The following is a 12,057-nucleotide window of genomic DNA, read 5'->3' as shown; positions in this document are numbered from 1 at the left end:
CATATACTGTTGTGATGTTTTTAAAGATGGGTACATTCATATACACATTCACATTTACATGCACACAAGATGCTTCAAGCAGGGGCAAGAGTTCACTCCCTGGCAATACTTATTGTGGCACTTTGCAGGTAGTGTAAACACACACAAAAAAGCTGCCAAATGAATAATGTTACCATTTTCCTTGTACTTAGATTTAGTGGTGATTTGACACTCACCTCCCAAAGCTATGAAATTGCCTTATCGTTGACACAGTAGCTGAGCCAAAAGTTATTTAACTTGTGCTAAATATGTCAAAGCCATGTGTCTTTGTGTTTTCCCTTAGAGAGGCCAACGGGTGCTTTTATATTCTTTAAAAGTTACACTTAATGTTTTGAAGATTTTATGGAAAATGAATGTACATTCAAAATGACATGTATCTTAGTACACACAAGATGACAGTGAAAAGTCTCAGATTTACTTTGCTATCTTTTTTACGCATCACATTGGTAAAAAAAAAAATACACAGATCTATTCCAATACATGATAAACAGAAATCATATTTCAGCTGTGGTAGGTTTTAAGGTTATTTTTCAAAAAAATAAATTTGTAATAAAATTAAGCCAATTGATTGTACAAGAAACCTTTATAATCCCTTGGAAGGATACAATGCTTTAAAAGAAATTATCCTTTTTAGTTAGCTCTATCATATTTTACACTTTTGATTTGGGTATCTTGAAAACGCAAGTTCAATAGTAATTTTCTTAGAACACTGGAAAGATGTGGTGATAGGTTGAACAGGGAACAATACGATTCTTTTTCAAAGTGACGTATATATGTGCAAGTTAAAACTATAAAAATATTATCAAAGGTCCAATTTATAAAAAGGTGTGTCTTCAGTAAAAATCTTATTGATACAGAAATGCAAATATGAGCTAATACTTTGAAAGGCGTGGAAATTGAACAGAGAGCTAAAAACTTTAAAAACAAGCCCTGGATTAAAGTTAATGTTTTATTTTTGTTCTTTACCTTTTGTATGCACTCTTCCTAGAACTTTTTCTATGGTCTTTTAGCCAATAATTAACTACAATTGAAGTGATGGGATATGGTCCCTGATAGTACGCTGAGGTGTTTCCTTTGAACTTATGACCTGTTCCATCCTCCTTGTCTTCTAAATGAGTGAAATTTGTATCCATATCATGGGAAATGTCTCTGAATGTTTTTATAGACACAGAAAATTAGTCAAGACCTGCAACTTATAGAAAAAATGTGATTAAAGTAACCAACCAGAACAGAATTGAAGGAGGTCCATTTCCTTTATTTCTAACATCTTCACTGAACTAATATAACCTGTTGGCCTTTGCTCCTGTTCCGATTGTAAAAATGTGTATAAAAGCCCTACTCCTTTCCAAAGTACAAACTAGTTCTAAGTAAATTAGGAAATGGAGATTTGCTTAACATTAGCAAGCTACAGAAATGATGTCAAAATACCCAGACAGAAATACTTGGTAAATAAGTAATTGTTCTCTACAAGTAATAAATCTGAGGTTTTGTTTTCTAAATTGGTAATCAGTAGTGGAAAATAAATACAATTTCCAAATAACCCTCAAATGTTTTTAGTCTGCCAAAAGAAAACGGTAACTATTCTATTTTTTATTTTTTCTTACTTTAGGCTTTAATTATGCCATACCAGTACTGAATTCTAAAATTTATTTATCTTTAACGTTTAATTCCACCGCCACCCACCACACCACATCTAATCTAGTTCCACAGCATACTCAATAAGGGTTTTGGAATAGATGAACGGCCTTCATTTACATATGGGCAAATAAGATAGGTCCACATAAGCGATGCAATACTGTCTTCCAAATGCTGTTGCTTTCATCAGGCCTTGTCAAGAACTTTTCTTTCTCAAAGACATTATACCCAGACTGACAAAAATTAGTTGTGTTTTTACTCTATGCATGTATGTACCATACAAGATCGCTTTTTTCATACTCAATCTACCAAATATACATACTTACAGCAATTGTAACATCTATTTGTAACCTTACTATTCTATGTATTTACAAAAGGATCCATTTAAAAATGAAATATAGCTATTAGTTTAGACAAGTATAAAGCCTAGTAGTATTATCTACATGCTTCATACTTCCAGTGTTATGCCTCATTGTCTCATTTTGCCAAGCCTGTACTTTCTCCTTTGGTCAAGTGATCACATTTTCTGAGTTCTCTTCCCCTTCCTAAGTGTCAACGTAATCTAAACTCTGCAATTAAGGTGTGTACAAGCTGTTTATACTTAATGCATCCCGTATTTTGGTCTGTGACTCTTGCCTTAAAGAGCCAACTTCTAGGCTAATCTCTATGTTTTTCAATACTCACATCAATTTTAGTAACAAAAACACACCTGTGTGGAAAACAAATGGACAAACATCAGTGTTTGTAACATATAGTACTAATAGTGATAATTATAACCAACATTCATTAAGGATGTCTATTTAACATGTATACCCAACCCATTTGATATGCCATCCCAGCTCTGCCCCAGGGCCTGAGTTGCTTTTCTGGGTGGAGTTGCCTTAGTAATAGCCAATGTCATTCCTGCAGCTATAAAGCCATAGTTCCTGCCATTGCAGCCACAAGAAACTTGGGAGACATCACAAAGCACCTTCTAGGAGAGACCTGGTACATGCACACTAGCCAGCCTAGAGGCTGGTCAGCCACCGGGAGGGACCTGCTGACACAAGCTGGAAGTGCTGAGGAGTTGATGTGCTATTGACAGACAGCAGAAGCAGCCAGCAGATAATTTGTCTACCTTTTACCCTATAAATAAACCATTCTGAAGCCAGGAGTTCCATACAGCCTCTTAGGGGATGTCCCACAAGACCAAGCAACCAGCTACGTTTCCTTGATGAGTGACCAGATCATCAGTACCTAGCTTTGTGTTTGTTTCCCTCCTTACCTGCCTGCCTCACTTTCCTTTTTCCCTCCATTACCTCCCCGAGATTTTTTTTTTTTTTTTTTGACAGAGTCTCCCTGTGTAGCCCAGGCTGGAGTGCAGTGGTACAAGCTTGGCTCACTGCAACCTCCACCTCCCAAGTTCAAGTGATTCTCCTGCTTCAGCCTCCTGAGTAGCTGGGATTATAGGCGCCCAGCACCATGCCCGGCTAATTTTTGGATTTTTGGTAGAGACAAGGTTTCATCATGTTGTCCAGGGCGGTCTCGAACTCCTGAGCTGAGGCAGTCCCCCTGCCTTGGCCTCCCAAAGTGTTAGGGTTACAGGCATGAACCACCGTGTCGGGCTTCTCCCTGAGATTATACTGCATGCTTTAGTTATGGTTGCACAACAAATTAACACAAAACTTAGTGACTTAAAGCAACAATAATTATTTATTATTTGTCACAGTTTTTATAGGTCAAGAATTCAGACAGGTCATAGCTAGGATGACTCTTCTCTGCTTCAAAATGTTAGAGTCTTAGGTGGAATTCTTGAAGGGTGGCGTTGGGATGATTTGAAACTCACTCACTCACTCACTTGCCTGGTATTGGATGTTGGCTGTCACCGGAAAGCACCTAGCTGGAAGCATCTGCCAGAATGCCAATAAGTGATCTTTCCTTATGGGCCTGAGCTTCCTCGTAGCCTCATGGCAGGGCCCAAGGACCAGCAGAGAGAGACAGAATCAAAGGGAAGTAGTAGTTCCAAGAAATATTTAACAACCAGCTCTCATGGTGGGAAAAAGGTCCTGCTTTGTGTAATTTGTTTATTTAGCTGCTTTAATACTCTATGTGGGCTGGGCGCAGTGGCTCACGCCTGTATCCCAGCACTTTGGGAGGCTGAAATGGGCAGATTACCTGAGGTCAGGCGTTCAAGGCTAACATGGCAAAACCCTGTCTCTACTACAAATACAAAAATGAGCCAGGTGTGGTGGCAAGTGCCTGTAATCCTAGCTACTTGGGAGGCTGAGGCAGGGAGAATTGCTTGAGCCCAGGAGGCAGAGGTTGCACTGAGCTGAGACCGCACCACTGCACTCCAGCCTGGGTGACAGAGCAAGATTCCATCTCCAAAACAAAACAAAACAAAACAAAAACAAAAAACAAAATTGTTCTCAGGCTACCAACTTGAAGTCACTGAACCCAAGATTGGAAAGAGATGTATACAATCAGTTCTCTCTTAAAAGTCAGCCCAGCACTCCACATCCACAGATGCCACCTCCCTTCTATGACCTGCTGCATATTATTGAAGGCAGTTACAAAAATCTACCTAGATTCAAGGGAAGGAAACAGAGACCTCACTAACAAGAGCAAGTGGGACGGGCTGTCTATCAGTGTGGCCATCCTTGGAAATACAACCTACCACCCCTTCATTAGAGCATTAATACCTAAACTTTGCCTTATGCTGTCTTTTGTGGTGAACTTTGACTAAGGCAACATGGATATATCTCTTTTCATTCTCACAACAGCCCTATGAAGTTTGTGCTATTTTCACAACATTTGATAAATGAGGAACTTAAAACTTAGAGAAAAAGTGTCTTGCCCAAGGCCACCCAGCCATTCAGAAATTGAGCTGGGATATAAAGAGAGAATGTTTTATTTAAGATCCTGAACTTCTAACCCTAGGCTAATGGTTCTCAAATTTTAGTTTGTATCAGAACCATTTGGAGAGTTTGTTAAAATACAGATTTCTAGATGCCACCCTGAGTTTCCAATTAATACCATTTGGGAAACCCTGAGAATTTGCATTTCTAACAAATGTTCAGAGTGCTGCTGATGCTGTTGGAGGGGGCAGGACATAATCTGAGAATTACTGCCCTAGGCTATACTAATGCATAGTTATTCAAGCATTCAAATTAGATTTAGTAATGGTATCATAAAAATTCTGACCCCCAGTCCTCAACGTCATATATTGGAAATCCAAATCTACCTATAAATCTGATTATCTTCGTTGTGTATTCACAGAACATATGCCATTGCTTTTTGGATTGTGTGATTTGCCACAAGATGTGTGTTTGCACCAAGTGTTAGCTCTACAACACAGGATTCTCTGCAGTTACACTTGTTACCACTAGATGAAGCTCCTGCTGCTTTTGCTTTCTTTGCTCAAGAGAACTTGTTGGTTGGCTACTAGATGACACTGATTGTAATTTAAAATGCATAGCTAGGGTCACACAGAGTTGCTTTGCTCTGAAGACAGAGTGACCAGTCTTATCAATCAATAAAATTCAGAAAGCTAAGTGGTAAAGTGTACATCATGGCCTGAAGGCTGTAATCCATAACTTCTCTAGTTGATAACTGCTTATTTAAAAGTATGTACCCATCACCCTCTACCCTCCACTGACTAGTTTTATACCAAGTGTTGGCTTCAGAGAGGCACAAACACAGGACATTCATGAAAAGAAGAAGACTCTATTTACTCCTGGATGAAAGTTGAGAATTAGCTTACTCAACATATTTCCAAAGTACAACCATGAGCCCACTCACATTTATTTAGTTTACAGATTTATTAGAAAATAACAGGTAGATTCAGGATTTTTATAGAAAAGGATGGTAGAAGGAGCAATCTGTCTGGAACAAAGGGTTTGAAGTTTTTTGCTATATTTGAATGTCAAAAATATTGTCAAATGGCTCTGGAGAGTTAGGAAGACAGCTGAAGAAGGCAAAGAGTATTGAAGTAGGGAAGGCTAAACATAAGTCTAGCGAAAAGTCCTCAATAATCTGACCATGAAGACTGTGGAGCTATTGTAAGGTGATCAGACATCTATCCAGATTTAAATGGTTCAGATAAGAGGATGGGTGCCCAGGCAAAACGTCCAGAAAACCATTTTTGGAGGCTGAGGGAAATCTATAAGTGGGACAGGGATAGGGGAGGGCGCTGCCTCTTGCTGTAATGGCACAGTATGTAATTGGACCAACCCTGCCACTGAAGACAATTGTAAACACTGACAAAATGGAAGAAGATCTTTAAAGCATAAAAGTCTAAAAAGACAGTGAAGAATTACTAAGCTAAGATTCTGGAAAAGATGGAAACCCAAAGAGGTGAACCAGGGATTCCAGAAATGCCCCAGGGGCATTTGCAGATTTGGAAGAGGAAACTGAGGGGCAGACTAAGCTTTTGATAGTAGGAGCAGGGGGTGCAAAATCTGAGAGCTGCTTAGAGTAATGAGAAAGGCAGTCCCTGATAGCCAGTAGCTGACCTGGCACTCACAGCCAGACCTCGGTATTCTCCTGTTGAACACAAACAATTTCATGGAATATGAACATCAGACACAACCACTCTTGTGACTCTGATGGATCAAGACAAACACAAGCCAACTCCATAATCATGTCTGAACATAGGCAAACATGAACCTTATCCAAACCACAAAAACGACCAGACGTCTTCAAATCCTGGCTAATGTGAATGACTGCTGTTTCTTCCCCAGTTTCAGCCTTAGCTTTAGTCTAATCTCTTAATAAGATATGAAATCATAGAATCACTCCCACTTTCTTAGAACATTTAAACCAAACCAAAGCCCTCCACCATGAAACTCTCATGCAAATCACCTATAACATCCCATAATAACTCCTTTCTGACACTGTTTCTGACATGCCCCAGGGCTCCCCAGGGTGTTTTCCCTTGCTGTAGTGAGTTAATAAACCCAGTTGGTTCAAAAATCCCCACCCATAATTGCATAATGCATAGTTATTCAAGCATTCAAATTAGATTTAGTAATTTAGATTTAGTAATCTAAATTTTTTTTAGGTATTTTTACCTAAATACCTAGTAATCTAGATATTTTTACCTAGTCGGGTGGTGGATTTTTCTTTTATTACTATAAATGCTATTGAGCTTTGTGCTGGAACACAGGTAAGTTACTTGAGAAGTTTCATCCTTTTGGATCCTGCTTTTAAGATTTGTTAGGCAGGACCAATGCAGAGACTTATCTGCTCCCCACCACTGAGGCAAGACACTTTAGCATACTCTACCCATTGGCCCATTCATCTTGAGGTTTTCCAGTTTGATGGGTAGGCAAAAGCACTATTTCTGTCTCTGTGCAAGCACCAGACTTTGTTTCCACTAACCCTTTTCAGTGGTTCAGTTTCTGGCAACGTTTATTTTCCGCTCATGTGCATATTGATCATTGATCGGCAGAATACTCCAGGAAAACCCTCAGCAGGTTTCCAAAGCCTGAACTCCCACACACCGATCATCTCTTTCTGCAGCTCTCTCCTCTTTGGTATTCATCCTATGAACTCTGGTTTCTTTGTGCTCCCAGACTCTCATCTCCATCTCCTCAACTCAAACAATCTGCTGGGCTCTGCCTTAATTCTGTATCCCTGCAAAGCAGCCTGGAACCTCTCTCAAGGCAGAAAGCTGGGAAAATCACAGAGCTTGCCTATTTGTTTCCTTCTCTCCAGGGATCGCTGTCTTGGGTTGCCTGATACTCATTGTCTTGTAAACGGTCTTTTGTCCATCATTTTTTTTTTTTGGTTGTTTTAAGCAGGAGAATAAATCAGAGCCCCTACTCCATCTTGGCCAGAAGCGAAAGTTTTTATAGATCTTTCAGTCAAATATTTAAGTAGGGGGGAAGCCAAAACATTACTGATTTGGTTTAATCAGTTGGTTTTAATCGGTTGGTTGAAAGCATACAAATTTACTTTCAAAATATTTAACAAGCTCAGAATCACCCTGGTTTATTTTGCCATCATTTTTCCTGTTTGAGAATGCGTCATCAGTTATTTAAATAATCTTTAATAGGAAAGAAAATAACAGAGGCACCAGCATTTTTCATTTGGCCACTAAATAAAAATTTTAAATGTGGTAAAATAGCAGTTGTTCAATGTCAAGTTTGTCTAATATTCGGTTCTACTTTAACAACATCAGATTTTTATGGTTGCATTTTTCTGTTTTTGTTTTCAGTAAGTGCTTTGTAGAAGGCATTGCAAAAGGTAACCATTTTTTAAAAACTGTCTTCCTGTCAGTTACTGATTTAAAATTCTGAGAATACATGTTTTAATTTTCTGTTGCAACTGAATGAGCTTAAAAGAAGCTATAGATTGCATTTACTAGGTGAATTTCCCCTCCTTACCCCCATTTCTCATATCTTGCATAAGGCCTTTATACTAACAGGTCTTTATACTAACATAAACTTTCACTGATTTTCTTTAAATTAAAAATTGTAAGCCCATAGTATAGACTGTCTCTATTTTGTCTGAAAATGAACATAGGCATAACAATAATTCTTAGAAGTATTTTTAATAGATTTATAGAGACCCTTTTGAAAAATAAAATGGAAGTCAGAGAAAAAGAAGCTATTTTTTAAACTATAAGTTGGCTTGAGAGTGACAAGCACCTAACACTGACCAAGGCCAAGCTGTGACTCTATTAAGAGGAAGAAGTTCAACAGCCACATTAGCAAAAAGGGAGATGGAGATTCAATACGGTTTTGTTTGTCAGGACGCCATTTGTCATTTTATTCATTCTGTATCTCTTCACTGGCAACACAGACAAAATTAGGAAGTAATTTTTTGTTTGTTTGTTTTACACAGAGTCTCGCTCTGTTGCCCAGGCTGGAGTGCAGTGGCATGATCTCTGCTCACTGCAACCTCTGCCTCCCGGGTTCAAGCTTTTCTCCTGCCTCAGCCTCCTGAGTAGCTGGGACTAGAGACGCACGCCATCACACCTGGCTAATTTTTTTATTTTTAGTAGAGATGGGGTTTTACCGTGTTAGGTAGGATCGTCTCGATCTCCTAACCTCGCGATCTGCCTGCCTCGGCCTCCCAAAGTGCTGGAATTACAGGTATGAGCCACCGCGCCAGGCCAGGAAGTAAATTTTAAGGCATCTGAGTACCTGAAATAATGTTCAACTAGCTTTGTTTGTTGATTTTTCAGTTTGCAGTATACCGAAAGAAACAATTCTGAGAGAGGTTTAGGATGGTGGTTAGGGATAACTGAAGGTGCCAATAGAAGGTAAATACAAATTGGATAATAATGGAGGAGGTGGAATAAACTTTGTACAGTACTCACAAGAATTCAAAAAGACATAGCAACATGGGGTCATTTATTACATCTCGTTTGCCACAAGAACAGCACTGTATTACAATATAACATAAGATGTTATTATAATAAAAGTAGGCTGGGCATGGTAGCTCTCACCTGTAATTCCAGCATTTTGAAAGGCCAAGGCAGGGCCGGGCATGGTGGCTCATTCCTGTAAGCTGGCAGATCACCTGAGGTCAGGAGTTCGAGACCAGCCTGACCAACATGACGAAACCCTGTCTCTACTAAAAATACAAAAATTAGCCAGACATGGTGGTGGGTGCCTGTAGTTCTAGCTACTAGGGAGACTGAGCCAGGAGAATCGCTTGAACCCAGGAGACAGAGGTTGCAGTGAGCCAAGATCATGCCACTGCACTCCAGCCTGGGCGACCGAGCAAGACCCTATCTCAAAAAAAAAAAAAAAAAAAAAAAAGGAAGACAGGCCAAGGTAGGTGAATCACTTGAGCTCAGGAGTTCAAAACCAGCCTGGGAAACATAGTGAAAACCCATCTCTACAAAAAATAAAAAAATTAGCCAGGTGTGGTGGTGCACATCTGTAGACCCAGCTACTTGGATGGCTGAAACAAGAGAATCACTTGAGCCCAGGAGGTTGAGGCTCCAATAAGCTGTAATTGTGCCACTGCATTACAGCCTGGGCAACAGAGCAAGACTCTGTCCCAAAAAATAAAAAAATAAGAACAAAAGTAACTGATGGAAGTAAAGAACTTTAAAGTTTCCAAAAAGTTATGAATTGTCTTTCATATATTTCCCCTAATTGATTCTCAGATTGACATTAATCCTCTGTAGCAAAGTATCAATGTGTCTAATTTGGAGATGAGGAAGTGAATTATTTTAAGAAGATGATTCAATTCTCTTTATCCTAGGTTCAGTTTATAGTTTAAAAAAATGAAGTCATTAAGATTTAAATCTGTTGAGAACACCCTAAGAGGATAGAAACATATGTAATATATTTAATAAAAATTCTCTACAGGGTGTGATGGCTCACGCCTGTAATCCCAACACTTTGGGAGGCCTAGGTGGGTGGATTACCTGAGGTCAGGAGTTTGAGACCAGCCTGACCAACATGGTGAAACCCCGTCTTTACTAAAAATACAAAAATTAGCTGGTCATGGTGGTGGGAGCCTGTAATCCCAGCTACTCTGGAGGCTGAGGCACAAGAATCACTTGAACCCAAGAGGCGGAGGTTGCTGTGAGCAGAGATCGTGCCACCACGCTCCAGCCTGGGCGACAGAGTGAGACTTTGTCAAAAAAAAAAAAAAACATGCAAATTAGTGAAATCTTTAAAATATTTTGACAATAAAGTCTCATCTCTTTGGAAAATTCACTTTTAACTCATTCATTCTCACCTGTTTGTTGAGGGCCTATGATGCGTGCAACACTGATAGGTGCTAGAAAGAGGTGGAATCCTGGTGCATGGCTCATAGCCTGAAGTTGATAATCTGAGGAAGAAAATAAAACACAAACATGTTAGCCTCAGATGAGGGCCAGTAGACCTACTAAACAAATACCTGTAGTTAGGGACTGGAAAGGAAGCACGTGTTACTTCCAAAGTGGCTTCTTGGGGCTGGCATTTACCTTGTGATAGGTGGTTGACACAGGGGACACTCTGAGTGTTCCACAGACACTCTAGGTCAATGGAGAGGCAGGTGCAGAAAAGCTGAGGAAACACAGGGCTCATCCAGAAGTGGAAAGTACCCTGATGTGCCTGAAGCATGAAGCAACCTGTTGGGCAATCTAGGAAAAACAAAAAACTAAAACTAAAACTAAAACACTGAAAATGCATTCATCCACTCAGCTAACATTTGTTGAGGGTCTCTTACATGGTAGGCTCTGCTCTAGACTGGGCACTCGGCAGTTAGAGGGCAGACTTGCTACCTGCAAAAAGCTTATGTTCTAGTGAGGAGACAAGAAAACAAACAAACAACTATATAACGAAGTATCAGGAACTGACCAATGCTAAGAAGAAACATAAAGCAGGCTGACGGGATAGGCCTTGGTGGTGGCAGGGTGGATTTAGAGAGGGGTGGTACTGCCTTAGAGCCAACAAGGAGGGTCTCTCTGAGTAAGAGACAATTCAGAGACCAGGATGAAATGGAGAACTGAGACATGAATTCCCTAAGCCACAAACCTCCCAAAGCTTATCCCAAAGAAAAGAAAAGAAGAAACAAGAAAAGAAAGAAAGGAAGAAAGAAAGCAAAGCAAAGCAAAGAAAAGTTAGGAGCCCATTTTGCTGAGAAACTCTTTTAAATAAGCTGCAAAGTACTTGAATCCTGCTCAATTTTCACTTCTAGGATTCTGCAGCTCAATTCCATAGCCTGTTTCTTCATTCTCCACCACCACTTCTGTTCCAGTGGGCAGGAGAGAGCTCTGAAAACACACATGCACTCGCCCACATACCCACAGCTAGGCTGGATCCTGTGACAAGGAATATCACAGAAATACTCCCAGCCTCCTATACCTCTTCTACTTGCCCCCACACCCTGCAGAGTTAGAGTCCGTAGATAAGCCCTTGGGGCCTCCTCTTCTTTGTCCTCTTTGTCCCCTTCTTTTTCCCACTCACTGGTTTCCAGCCATCCCCCTTCCTGTGGTGTCCCTCTCACTACGTGAAATGCAGCTCTGAGGGACCCCATTCAGTCTTATGCCTCGGGCCTTAGGTGTAGGTAACTGCCTTGCTTTCTGCCCCTTCTACGTTATCGACTTGTTCATTCAGGTTGAGATAATAAAATGTAGAAATGGGGAAAAATTAAAGCTTGAGACTTAACTAGGATCTAATCATGGCAACATGTGCTGTTGGGCCAAACATAGGTTGCAAACACAAACCACAGCAGGACAAGGCACATGATACAAGTCTCTGAAGAGCGTCTGCAACACAATAAGGGCTAAGCTTGCTATATTTCACTCAACAATAGAACTCGTATGGATATATTGCCTTTTAATAGACTGTGATTCAAACAAAACAACTATAGGCTGGCATATACGCTGCCAGTAGGCCACCATGGTTCCCACTCTAGGACTTGCCCCTCTGTAAATGGGGAAATCAAGGA

At 40.2% G+C, this 12,057-nt stretch overlaps 1 protein-coding gene across 2 annotated transcripts in view; it reads right to left on the bottom strand.

The window, feature by feature from the left end:
• LOC105484070 (endoplasmic reticulum aminopeptidase 1) overlaps nucleotides 1–12,057 on the bottom strand; it is a 178,571-nt gene that overhangs the window by 103,988 nt on the left and 62,526 nt on the right. The window contains exons 3-4 of one of the 2 annotated variants that reach the window (XM_071098679.1): nucleotides 10,589–10,747; nucleotides 10,360–10,452 (exon numbers count right to left, since the gene is read on the bottom strand). The gene's annotated coding sequence lies outside the window, so the exon portion shown is untranslated. The remainder of the gene's footprint in view (nucleotides 1–10,359; nucleotides 10,453–10,588; nucleotides 10,748–12,057) is intronic. The other variant, XM_071098680.1, reaches the window with a different exon arrangement.

The sequence above is a fragment of the Macaca nemestrina genome, chromosome 6, assembly GCF_043159975.1.
Source record: "Macaca nemestrina isolate mMacNem1 chromosome 6, mMacNem.hap1, whole genome shotgun sequence".
NCBI classification, from domain to species: Eukaryota; Metazoa; Chordata; class Mammalia; order Primates; family Cercopithecidae; genus Macaca; species Macaca nemestrina.
The sequence above is the reverse complement of the archived record's forward strand: the minus strand, read 5'-3'. Positions and strand labels throughout refer to the sequence as shown.